General features: G+C 36.3%; 1 protein-coding gene across 6 annotated transcripts in view; it reads left to right on the top strand.

Moving 5' to 3' along the window:
* Positions 1–13727, top strand: part of LOC126751528 (cadherin-99C) — a 418338-nt gene that overhangs the window by 236249 nt on the left and 168362 nt on the right. The window lies entirely within an intron of this gene.

The raw sequence follows: 13727 nt of genomic DNA, 5'->3' as shown, positions 1-13727 counted from the left end.
AATAACCGCAATTTTGATTAAAATGTCAATGTAAATCGTTGAAATAAATTTCCAAAATTAGGTCGTTTTTTAGGCTCTATATCCGTTATACCAGTTATACCAGTGACTGCCAAACTGACACTATACTCAATATACTCTCTATTAGAAGCTCTGCGATATCGAATACAACTCTGTAGTTCGCAAAATTTAACATATGTCAGTATCCAAAGACTTAACCTCAACAAATTACGAAAATTAATTAAATATGTTAAATTAATGAATGAACGACAATGACAGCAAATACCCCAAAAGTCTCCAAATTCACCCAAAACCGTGAGAGTTTCAGCGGTGACGACAAGTGGCTAATAAAATTAGCAGTAAGACAGAAAGCAAAAGATAAAAGAAAAATGCAAAAAAAAATTTGCTTAGACACGATAAAATTGAAAGAAGCAAGGATTCAAGCTCTCTGTTTGAGCTAAGTTCAGAAACACTTACGCAATATTTTCCCACCATCATTCGCTTTTCTTTGATTATTAATTGAAGAATTTCTCTCATTACGATTTTTATCGAAACTTAGACAAGTTAGATTAGAAGGGTTCGAAAATTATTATAATATATTTAAATTTAGGATATGTTAGAATTAATGTGATCATAAATTAGTAAATTCTATTTAGATTTAGTAGTTATTAAAATACTTTTAATTCAGTCACTGCTGTTTAAACTGTCGACAATGAATAAGTTCAAGAAAAAAATGTAAAAAATGAGTGAGCGATAGAGGAACCTAGGTACTCTATTAGCAAGGGTTTTACAGATGTACACCGAGTCGCTTTTGTATAATTTTCATAAATTCCACGTATTTATTATTAGACATAATGAGAAATGTTACGAGTTTTTCCAATAAAAACGATTTGGTTTTAAACTTTTCGAATCAAATAAAACTCTGCAGCCTTTTTATTCTAAGATAAGCCAAATCTAACAGATGTTTTTACCTTGACGAAACGTGTTGAAGCAAAGAATCGGTGCTTCACAAATATATTGCAAGCTTTCATCTGTACCCACAGAGAATTTTGAACACTCAATGATTTTTTGTCAATCCCTTCCATCAATTATAAAAACACTGTTTCTACATATTTGTGATACAGCGAGAACGGTTGTTCTTTGGCACTACATCTGAAGGCCAATAACATAAAACTTCGCCAATTTCTTCCATTTTTTATATCTTCCGGAGAACAGTTCTCTCGAATACTCCAAGCGCTTTCTTAGGAGAGGTATATGCTTTTCAGTTGCCTACCGATTCCAAAGTGCCATAGGATTGGCAAGAGTTATTCTTGGCTTCGTCTCCAGACTTAGGTGAAGGAATTTATGTCGTAAGAGATATAGAGATCTGATAATAAGAAAAAATAATAAACAGTAAGGCTGGGGAAATTCCCATTACGATTTAGAGCTCATACTTAGAGAGACTTTCTTAGTAGTGTGTAGGAACCTATTTTTTACAGTACCAAGCTGAAAAATATTCCCTTTTTTTACCCACCATTAACTAAGCTGTTTAGTTTTCCGGAGACATGGCAGAATCGTCTCAACTCGTCCCACTGTCACACTTTCCTTCCGTGTATTAAAACCTCTTGGCAAACTTGTTATATCCTGTACGGAGTATAAATATTCAATAATCGGTTCGACCAGCTCGAAGAGATTGACGTACAACAACGATTATACATAATTTTTAATGCTGAATCATCATAAGCAAGTCCTCCAACGGTCTAGCTAAGAGAATCATATCGATATCAGCGACAGAAGAGCAAGATATCTATATGAGTGTAGACAGTCATTCATAAATTGTGCATTCAACAGCAAACGTTGCATGCCACACGAGCAGCAGACAGCATCGACAAGTGTATTTCGTTGATTACGCGGCGAGTAAGGCAACACGATCGAGCCACGAATGGTTCATGTATGTGGGTATGTGCAGTACTAAAGCTTGTGCCAAGCAAAGTTAGTCGTAGATACCCAGTTACGTTTATTGAGGCGGTTGTATTCGCAGCGTTGTTTACAAATGTTGCAGTTATTAGGCGCTTGGTGTTCATATGGTGTTGCTGTGCTGTCATGTTGCACAAACATAAACGCCACTAAACGACGCGGCGCGATGGTGGCGCACCAAAACACATGTACGTCTAAATGTATGGGTTTTTTTGCATGATCCTGCCTTCTCGCAAAGTCATGCTGTATGGTACATTTATGGCGGCGCGCACGGACAGAAAATTTGATTGTTTGATTGATGTGCCAAAATGGGGTTGCACGAATCATAAGTGGCAGCAGCTAGTAAGGTAACGGCACCAAAAGTGGTGGTGAGCTGCAGCTACACAGTTGCAGTGCAACTGTCAATCATAAACACAATTTCATGCTGCAATATGAGAAATTTAACATTATCTTTTTACTGTGAAAGCGAATTCCATGAAGAATTCTTAACTGTTTAACGAGAATAGGTACATATTTCTCCCATCCTTTATTTCTCATGCCTACTCGGGAGACGAAAAACATTCAAAATTAAACAAAAATAATTTAAGAAGTTTTTTGCTGATTGTCCCAATTTTTCTATCTAACAATCAATAAAAGTGTTTAGCTCCGAAAATCGACAAAGCAAAATTTTCCTGCCAACATAAATCGCGCCGGACACCATGGTAATCTATTCACCCATGTCGCATGGGCCAGAGGTCGCTTGCTTGCGCACATTTTCACTTTCACTGTTAAAGCGGCAAAACCAAACGATCACCTGCTGTGCGCGCCAACAAGCAGATGATGGGTCCGTTGATAGGCCGGCCCGGCAAATTTGTGCCATAAAAGCACAATGCTTGTGGCATGCAATAGCCACCCACCGCACTACACTCAATTGCCACTATTCGCACTATTCGGCAAAATACCTGCTTTCGGCAAGAAGATTGAAAATCAACTTGTTGAGTTATGAGAATTGGCATCTTCAGTTGGTGCGGCGGGTTTGCCACAGCCCGTTTGCTGCATAGACTGCTTGGACAGCGCAACCAACGAACTGTTGGAGTTCGTGAAGTTTCGAATATGCTGCACCTTATTGCAATTTATGTGCGTACTTTTGTTGTAATTTTATTTTTAGCTTCAGTTTTTTTTTTAATTTATATCGCTGTTTGGCTAGCAACGTTGAGAGTGGTACTTCCGGCATATCTTGCGGTTTAACGGCTCTTCAAGCACACACACTAAACGAGCAGGTTGCCAAGTCTTTTTTACAGTTTTGCTTACACTCTTACATGTGAATATTCGAAAATATGTAGTATTAGATTTTCTTTGCCGCATAACACTTACACGTTTTTCGTTGAGAAATTTATTACGAGCTCTTAAAATATTGCTTATATAATGACAGGACTAATTTATTGTTATATTCAATGCAGGGTCAACCGCTGATGTAATATGAACATATGTATATTAGCAATGACCACGATAAAGCTTGGGAGGAGCTTAGAAAACCGTGAGTCATTTTATAGTTGTAAGAACTTAACTGAGGGACAATCAGAGATTTCAGATTTGATGATTTATTTAAAATATTGGACAAAGCTAGAAAAGGCGACTCCTTCAAATATAGTCTTAAAGGATTTTCTTTCCAGTTTAGCCAAGTAAAGATGAAGGCAATATCCCAGAAAGATTTATAATAAAGAATAGTCGTTATGTGAAAGACTGTTTACTGTAGAAAATTACATTATCATAGTTATGGGTCTGCAATAATCGAGTTAAAAATATAATGCCAACCTAAATGCAGGCAACTTTATGCTTTCGGCATTTAAAAAGATTGCCTACCATTGGAGACTTTCATTACTAATACCATTTTGGAAAAATGCATATATTTCACTCCTCAATGCAGATTCCAAATTAGCTCTAACACACTCACCTCACAATAGAACTTCGTTCACATTCACACTAACATTAGCAACCCTTAACTACCCGCTGAATGTAACCCAAAACCTGCGGTTGATTTTATTTTCAGATTCAGTAACATACTGATTACAAATAAAAATTAGTTAGATCAGCTATAAAAATAAATAAGACAAGTTAAAATGTGTTGAAATGAGCACAAACAACAAAACTTGCAAGCAGATAGTAGGCGTTTCGCAAAAGTTGAAACAACGAAAATTAGTGAAATCGACGAGATCCCGCGTAAGTCGGTACAGAAACAACGTCTATGCCAAAACAAACTCACGCGCACACACACCCACACCACGGGCGAATAAACAAAACCACCTAGGAATATAAATAGCTTTAGGAGCACGCGCGGCATAACACTTGTCGCTGTCAGTAACAACACAAACAACCGCTGAAATACAACACTTTTTTCACTGGAATGAATGGGCAATTCCATTTTATTGGTACATTTTATTTTTAATACTTGTTTTTGTTGTTATAGCCTAGGTACACCTAATAAGTTTGCCACGAAGTTTGCAATACCCAAAATAAAAAAGTAGAAAAAATCAGTCACCATTGCATTCTGAAAATAATAAGGTTTCATGCGGTTTATGGGCCGGCTGCGTCATTGGGCCGTACTTCTTCCGCGATGAATCGCAACAGCTCAATGATAACCGAATATTTTTGGTCCGAATTGAATGATATGAACTTGTACAATATGTGGTTCCAGCAGAATGGCGCCACAAGCCACACAGCGAATGTCACAATCGATTTATTGGAAACCAAATTTGGTGAATGTGTTATCTCACGTAATGGCCCAGTCAATTGGCCGTCTCGCTCGTGCGATTTGACGCCGTTAGACTATTTCCTGTGTGGCTACGTCCAGTCTATGGTCTAGCCAAGAAGCCAGCGACGATTAATGAACTTCGTACGAACATCGAACGTGAAATTGCAGCAGTATCGGCCGATTTATGCTTGAAAACCGTCGAAAATTTGGTTCAGCGTCTATACTTCCATACATAATGACATTGAATGCTCGTTCACGTTCGTTTGTCCTTAAGATTTATTAAAAAAAAAACTTTTGTAGCGCTCTTATTGAAGAACTCGTGATATGTGAACTAGTACCACACTTTTTGAAATATCAATATCAAATTCCACACACCTTCTTTCTTTTCTAGAAGCTGATCATTTGTTGGAACTGAACGATCAAAATCAAGTTTTCTTATGAAAGTCTTATATTTGACAAAATATTTTCACGTAATTTTGTATGAATTATAATCCAAGATAACATTACAACTTTCGACAGTATTGTTCAGAGGAGTCATACAAACTGAGCGCTCTAAATGAAGTGCTTGTATGAAAAGCTTTCTAATTTCACAGAATTTCTTCAAAAAATTCATCATCGAATATAACACACGGTAACCCTACAATATTCGAACATATTATACCGATCGAATATCATGTTATATAGAAAGGCTAGACAAAATCAATATAATTTTTTATAAGCTTTATTGTTGTAAGAAATGCACCTGCGAGAGTTATTATAACTTTGTTGCAACCAAATGTGACATTTTATTATACTCTCGCAACAATGTTGCTAACGAGAGTATTATAGTTTTGTTCACATAACGGTTGTTTGTAAGTCCTAAAACTAAAAGAGTCAGATATAGGGTTATATATACCAAAGTGATCAGGATGACGAGTAGAGTCAAAATCCGGATGTCTGTCTGTCCGTCCGTCCGTCCGTGCAAGCTGTAACTTGAGTAAAAATTGAGATATCATGATGAAACTTTGTACACGTATTCCTTGGCTCCATAAGAAGGTTAAGTTCGAAGATGGGCAAAATCGGCCTACTGCCACGCCCACAAAATGGCGGAAACCGAAAACCTATAAAGTGTCATAACTAAGCCATAAATAAAGATATTAAAGTGAAATTTGGAACAAAGGATCGCATTAGAGAGGGGCATATCTGGACGTTATTTTTTTAGATAAGTGGGCGTGGCCCCGCCCCCTACTAAGTTTTTTGTCTACAAAGTCCAAAGTCTACAGAGTCGTTTTCTTCAGGTATTTCCATATACAGTTCAAAAATGGAAGAAATCGGATAATAACCACGCCCACCTCCCACACAAAGGTTATGTTCAAAATCACTAAAAGTGCGTTAACCGACTAACAAAAAACGTCAGAAACAATAAATTTTACGGAAGAAGTGGCAGAAGGAAGCTGCACCCAGGCTTTTTTTAAAAATTGAAAATGGGCGTGGCGCCGCCCACTTATGGACCAAGAACCATATCTCATGAGCTACTGGACCGATTTCAATGAAATTCGGTATATAATATTTTCTTAACACCCTGATGACATGTACGAAATATGGGTGAGATCGGTTCACAACCACGCCTTCTTCCAATATAAAGCTATTTCGAATTCCATCTGATGCCTTCTCTGTATAATATATACATTAGGAACCAATGATGATAGCGGAATAAAACTTTACAAAAATACGGTATTTGAAAAATATGTAAATGACGTATTCTGAAATCTCGATTATCACTTTACCATGCGAGAGTATAAAATGTTCGGTGACACCCGAACTTAGCCCTTCCTTACTTGTTTTTTCCTATATTTAATTTTTTTTGTATTTACTTTGCTCCATTTTACATGAATATTAAATGCGATTGGCGGCTGTGTGCGCTGCCTAAGCAAAACAAGCTGTGACAGCAAACCAAATAACAACAACAACGATTGTAAAAACAAAACCAACGCAATGCGAGTATTTATGCGGCTTTGAGTGATTTAAAATCACGCAAATCTACAAGGAGCAATCGGTTAACTTTCCTATATATTCGCATATTCATTTATATTATTTTATGTGCAGCTATATTACATAATCATACGCACATTTCGCAAGTGTTTGATATTTATCTCCAATATTCACTCCACGGTTTGGACGCCTGCGTGCCACAAAATCAATAAAACTACCTCATTAAGTGCGACAACGTATGTATATTTGCACATGCGCTGCGTGAAAAACCAGTGGCAGTCCACTGCGATAATTAAACGCATTTCGTATGCATATTTATGCATTTCAGCCAAGTGTCAACTACACACAATGTACAGTGTCTGCATATGAAATGATTATTTTGAGGTGTTTTCTAGCTCTTTGCCAGTTTCTGGCGCCAGCGCTTGACGCTTCATGTTGTGTGGTCCGCTGGCTTTTCTAAACTACCAGACAAATATAAAAATTATTAATAGTATTAAGTGTTGATTTCACACGCCAATAATTTCATGTAGCTGCGTGGCAATTAAATCAATTTAGCTCTGGTAATTAAAAATAAATATTTTCAATGTGTTATTAACAAAATGCATAATGATTTTTTATATCGGTGGACTTTATTATTTTGAAAAATATCACTGGCTTCTCACAGGCATTCATGTCAGTAGAAGTACGAGTTAAGAGTTTGGTCATAAAGGAGAAGCTCATAAAAGCTGCTTCTAGGAGGGTACAACCTCTCTAGGTTTAAGGAACTAATTAACCTCCCCCGTGACAAATTCGGCCTCCTCGTCAGGCTCTACGCACGGCACTGCAGGCTGAAGGAGCACTTGTCTAACGTGGGCATAATCTCTTGCGCAAACTGCCGATGCTGTGACTTGAAACAGGAAACACCAGCACACCTGATTCTGGATTGTCCAGCAATTTGTAGAAGCAGGCTTAAGGTCCTGGATTCTGTCTACATGAACAGGGATCACATAACCTCAGTAGTGCCCAACAGGCTCCTGATAAAATAGACCCTAGGTCGCAGTGCAATACCTCAGGTATTAAATATCTATCTATCATAAAAGGTGACACTATGCCATTAGCACCAAACACAAAGCATCAACGTCTTGACCCACAATTTGTAGCAAATGACCAACTTGTCATCCCCAGTAATACTTCTACTTGAAAAATAATTATTTTTAATAGACTTCAGAAATATAAAAAAATGTTCGTACATCGTTATGCAGTAAAGAGTTCCACTCTTTTCAGATACAATGTAATTTCTTCCGAATTTCGCTTCTATTTTTTTTAAAAGATCGATAGATGCAAGATATCCACGGCTGGTTGCATAAATAACATAGACGGATAGCTAGAGCTACCTTTCTCTAACTCTACACTCTTCAAAATTGGTCGTTATTAATTGGCCGCGAAATTTAAGCATTTTCTGCTTTTATTTGCAAGAAACCAGAGTTCCAACATAGCATAAAAAATATTATATTAGCAGATACTTGAAAATTAAGAGATTCTATATAGGAATTATTCGAATTAGTCGCAGCAGCCGTTTCCATTTTTTTTATTTTTTATTCAAAAATTAATCACAATTACGTATTCACTGCTTTTACTTGCTCATAGAATGGTCCGATAAAATTTTATAGTCGATAAAGTATGTAGCAATCAGCCTAACTGCGCGGGAAATTTATATGTATATAATCTTTGAAGATATGTAAGCTACAAAGTGATTCAATGCAAACTAACAAGTTCGAAAGTCATCTTTCCTCATCACAATCCATTATCCTCTCTATCTTCAGATGCATAGGCACACACCACGAGTATGACGCAACGCCCAATAATCGTAATGCGCATGAGCAAATACTATTAGCAGCGAAAGCTTCGTTATGGCACTATAGAAAGGCACAACGTAATGTATTTTATGTCTTTCAATTAATTTGCAACAACATTTTTAAAGCGATGCCGGGACTTGTTGGCTGCATAGGTTAAAGAGCGACTGTCGGCGCATACTTTGCGCCGTATACTTTCCTGCTTGACTCATAGGCGCACATTCTGAACTAGCAACATTTTCTCTCTGTACTACTCCAACTGCTTTCTCCTCATCCAATGTGCTGGCTCTTCAATCGGTTTTTTGGCTGTGTTTGTTACCAGTTTCAGTGCTTGTTGCAAGCATCTGTGTTTGGGATCGCATGTGCGCTGCATTCCTGAAAATTCATTGTAGTTTGCGGACACTTGTTTCCAGTTATTTTTATAGTAAAATATCGTTTTAAAGAACTTTTACAGCAACTTTTAAAACAGCTGTTTAAAGTTCGTTGCGATTATGATCCACTTCGCTTACAAAAAAATTAGATTTAGTTTCTTTATAAACATTTGGCAATTTAAGGTTACTGTTAGATCGATCGAATAATAAGTAGACAAATAAGAAATTTGAATGAATCGAGCGAAATTTTTTCTGTTCTTTTCCAATGACAGAGGCAAAACTTTCCATCCCTTGCTTTCTAAATAGTTTTGAACGGTTTTGCTGCATGAGCATTATCATGACGAAAAATTATTGCCTCATGTCTAGTTGCAAAGTGAGTTGTTGTCGGTTCTCCATAAATTCTTTCACCCGGTTTTAGAAGCTCGTAATACAGCACACCTCTCTGCAGTTGAGTTACATGGTTGACCAGGTTTTACGTATAGATTTTTGCTTTTTGGTTTGTTGTAACTGTTATTTAGTATCCGATTGGGTGGTAAGGTTCGAGTTGGTTGTCATCGAAATCATCTAATGATAGACCCAGCAATTGTATTGTTTTGACGAATTACGACCATAGGAAGAGAGTTTTTAAATGAGTGGGGTTCGCTGGGAGTGCAAAAAGGTGGTCAGAGTCATGCGGGTACTTATTGTACGCTGGACATAAATTTGGTACGTCGAGGTCGATTCTGAACAAGTGTGAGTATAAACTGCTAAAGTATTCAAAACGAAGTTCCGCGAAGGTGACTCTAAATTCTCGGGGCCACTAGAGCTCTTCGTCTGCCATGGGTGGTGTTTTCACACAAAATACGTCATTCACTGGGAGGGAATCGATGAAGGTGTTAATAGTTCACTATGAATGGTCAGTGCGTGTGTAAAGTTAGTGTAGACTGGTTCGCGTTTTGTACGATGTCGTTAGCGTAATCAAGGTAATAAATTTGCTTGCGCTTCAAATTAAAAACATGTACTAAAAGGGATGCACAAGGACAATAGCTTTCTAAGGTTTTTTCGGATTATTGGAACAAAAGAATAATGATAGAATTACGTCATCTCCTGGCAAACCGCACAAAAAGAGATATAGACCCAATAGTTAAATACAATAATATTTGAATATAAAAATTTTACCAAAGGTATTGAAGTTTAAAGAAAGCCATATTTTTATCCGGAAACGAAATGCATTTAAAAATATTTATAGACATTTTTATATACAAAAAATATTTGTAACTAATTCTTACATTTCACCAAACCTAAGTTTATGTATTCTTTGAATTACGCATTCTTTTTACTACAATTGCCGCATTATAATTTTTATAAATTTATATTTCGAACTTATGAATTTGCATTCACAAGCTTCTGCCACTGCAACATCATATCTTTTCTTTTCATTTGCCGGCATTACTTCTCCACGACTGATCGCTATCTGTAAAATACAAGAGACTGTGAGGCACAATACTCAGTCACACCCATACACTCGTATCTACGAACACCTCCATCAGTTGCTCGGTGCGAAAGTGCAATTGGAAAACGTGCATGCAATTGTGTGACCGCTTCTTCACCGCAGACTTCTTGCAACATTTTAGCTATCAAAAAATATTTTCTTATTATTTCACTCTTTTTCGTATTGCTACACTTTGTTTTTCATTATTCGGCTTAGCTAGATTCTCACGTCCATTACTTGCAGTTACTTGGCTATACTACGCCATTCACCGCATGCAACAACCGTGCAACTACACTCCCTAATGCACCTTGTCCATTCAAGCGTTCGTTCATTCATGCACTCGTTCGCTCTCCGGTGTGTGTGTTTCCCAGCTGAGTTGGAATTTTCAGTTGGATTTTCCTATTTGTCACCTCGCACGTTGCTTCCAGGTAATGGCATTCGGAACGAATTTTTCGGCGTGTGCAACACGTGCAAACAACAATTACTACATGTCGGCAACGTCATTAGTTTTCCCCTTATTCTTCTTCGTCTTTTTGTTGTTATTGCGTTGACATTTGGGTTACCTGCCAGTCGAGCGGCGCTGTCGTTTAACTGCTCACCAGAGGTCACAAATTTATTTCAGTTCATGTGCGGCAAGCCAAAAGGAAAGGTGTTACATGCGTTGCATTTATGGCTTTGTTGCATCTTTGTGCTATAATTTTCGTCGATAATTCTTTCTTCTGTCGTTTTTTGGGGTTCAAGTATTCCAAACATTACAGTTTATGATCCATTCAACACAGGTCCGCTGCATTTCCGTTTTGGCAACTATGTGCCTCTGTGCTCGTGTGTGTGTTTTACACCATAATGGCATGTCGAAAGAGCATTACAAGCCATTTAGTCGGACAAGCACCTCACTCAAGTGGACTTAGGCTAATAAAGCCTTGCAAACATATGTTTCCTAAATGTAAATATGTCTGTTGTTGTAAGTGTAGTCAACATTTCTAAGGAGTTGTAGAGCATGAGAGCTGCTGAGAATTTCTTCTTTGAAAAAGTGCGTATTTTGACCCTATAATTTTAACTGATTGGCATTGACTTGTGTGACACACGTTTTCGAATTTTGGGCCTCTAAATGTATTCTCACTAACAGACTTCCGGGCGCTATGTGGCAATGAATACAAATTTCCACAATTTACAAAGAAGTGCTTCATATTATAAAGTAAATAAGTTTTGTAAAATAGTTGTCACCTATAAGTGACATGATTATATTCACATTCCTTGTGTGGAATGTTTCAAAGAAACCAGAAATATTACTAGCACCCAACTTAATTTAGTTATCCAGTACATATAGTATATGAGTGCATGTTCCTTGAATACACTGCACATTTTTAATATTAGCCTCTTAGTTAAAATAGCACCGCTTGATGTTGCTGATTCAAGAGTGGAGTAGCGTTTGATAATTGTCCTGTGAGTTGGAATATCCTTTTATAGCTCGGTCATGGTCTTAACTCTCTGGCTTTGCGGTAAAATTTTAATTAAGTCAAATTTATGAGAGATAGAAAATGCTTAATTAATTATACATTCAAAGCATGGGTGAGAGGAATTACTTTATGAATTACGTTAAGATTGTTATTTTAATACAATATTTCTTATGAAAATTTGCTTAAAATAAATTAAGCGATAATACCAGTCCTTTGGCATAGGTATTGCAATTTATATTTGTGTTGGTATTAGTGGTTGTAATCATATCAGGATTGAAATTAGTCTTGTCATTGGTAATGGTATTGATTGGTGTTGGTACTGGTAGTGGTAATGGTATTGGTATTGGTGTTGATATTGGTATTGATACTGGCGTTGATATTGGTATTGGCACTGGGGTTGACATTGGTATTGGTATTTGTATTAGTATTGGTATTGATATTGGTTTTGTTAATTATGCCAATATTGAAATTAGTTTTGATATTGGTAATGTGTCAGTCACCCACCATCAGACTTATATTAATAAAGCATGATACACCAGTTCCGGTTAAAATTTTGTAAAAACCATAACCCCTTCCCATTTAACGGTTAAACTATATAAATAACATTTTAATTAGAAATTTTAACAGAAATTCTCCAGCACTATTAACCTAACTTTATTAATATAATAACCCCATTGACATACAGCAAGTACGTGTGTATTGCTTACGCAGAAATCCACGCATTACACTTCATTGAACAATAAGTAGCGGTCAAGGGTAAGATGGTGACAATGAAAGTATGGCCGACAGAAACCGTTAGTGATTGAAATTCAAAGCTGATTAAATTATTCAAACGTCACTAGCAACAATTTAAATAATTAAGTAGAAATTTGCCTAAGTTATTAGAAAAGGATTTGGGTGAATACTACTTGAGAGAACTATAAAGGGATGGAGCAAAAATCATCGAAAATATTAACTGGTAATGAGCTCATAAGAAAGATAATAATTTATTTTCGTAACTTTACTTTGAAAGGAAATCATTGGGTCCGTCAATTAATTGCGGCCCAAACAGCATGTATCCTGACAGTTGCAAACATGGTAAGCTTCCTTTTTGATATTGAGATTTTAAGATCGTAAAGACTTGATTTTTAATTTGATTACTCATCTAATAGGCACTTTCAGTATAAACTTCAACCCTGAGTTCTGTCTTCCACGCACGTTATGTCGCAAGGGTGTGGGTGAAGTTTGCCGCGACTATGGCGGAAGCAACGATTGTAAACCGGGCTTGTACTGTAACTGTTACCACCGCTGCAGTGAAAGTTCCGATTGGATCGCAATACTAAGAAATAGATAACTCAAATACAAAATTAGGTTTTAGACGCTTTTGTAAGCATAACGACTTAGAAGGCTCAGCAGCATTAGAATATATGTAGTATTTATGCTTATTCTTAAATTATACAAAAGTTATATTAATAATGTATGTAATACATTTATATAACTTAGATTTTAATATAGTTTTACATTCATCTTTCTACTGGATGAGAATTCTAAAATATTTATAAAGCTTTTAAAATTAGTATGATATACTAAAATTGTAGTGAAAATACGAATATTAATATATGAGCAATTAGTGAAAATCGGTTGCGCGTTTTAATTTGGTTTTTTACCTTGTTAAAAAATCTTTTAAGGATATTTTTTACATTTTATTAAATCTAATTTTATTTATTTTATATTTTTGACTATTCAAAATTTCTAAAATACATTCCTTCTTCTATTTTTAAAATAGTTTATGTTAATATGAAAATATTTTGCTTAATATCCGTATTAAAACTACTACTACTCTTATGTTCTAAAATTTTATTGGTATGCACAGGAAAATTTTTTAGAAGAAAAACTTAATTATTTTTCGGATTGTGTAGAAGGTATTGTCCACCAACGGTAAAAAACGTCGAAAATTATTTA

The sequence above is a fragment of the Bactrocera neohumeralis genome, chromosome 2 (assembly GCF_024586455.1).
Source record: "Bactrocera neohumeralis isolate Rockhampton chromosome 2, APGP_CSIRO_Bneo_wtdbg2-racon-allhic-juicebox.fasta_v2, whole genome shotgun sequence".
Classification (NCBI taxonomy): domain Eukaryota; kingdom Metazoa; phylum Arthropoda; class Insecta; order Diptera; family Tephritidae; genus Bactrocera; species Bactrocera neohumeralis.
The sequence above is the reverse complement of the archived record's forward strand: the minus strand, read 5'-3'. Positions and strand labels throughout refer to the sequence as shown.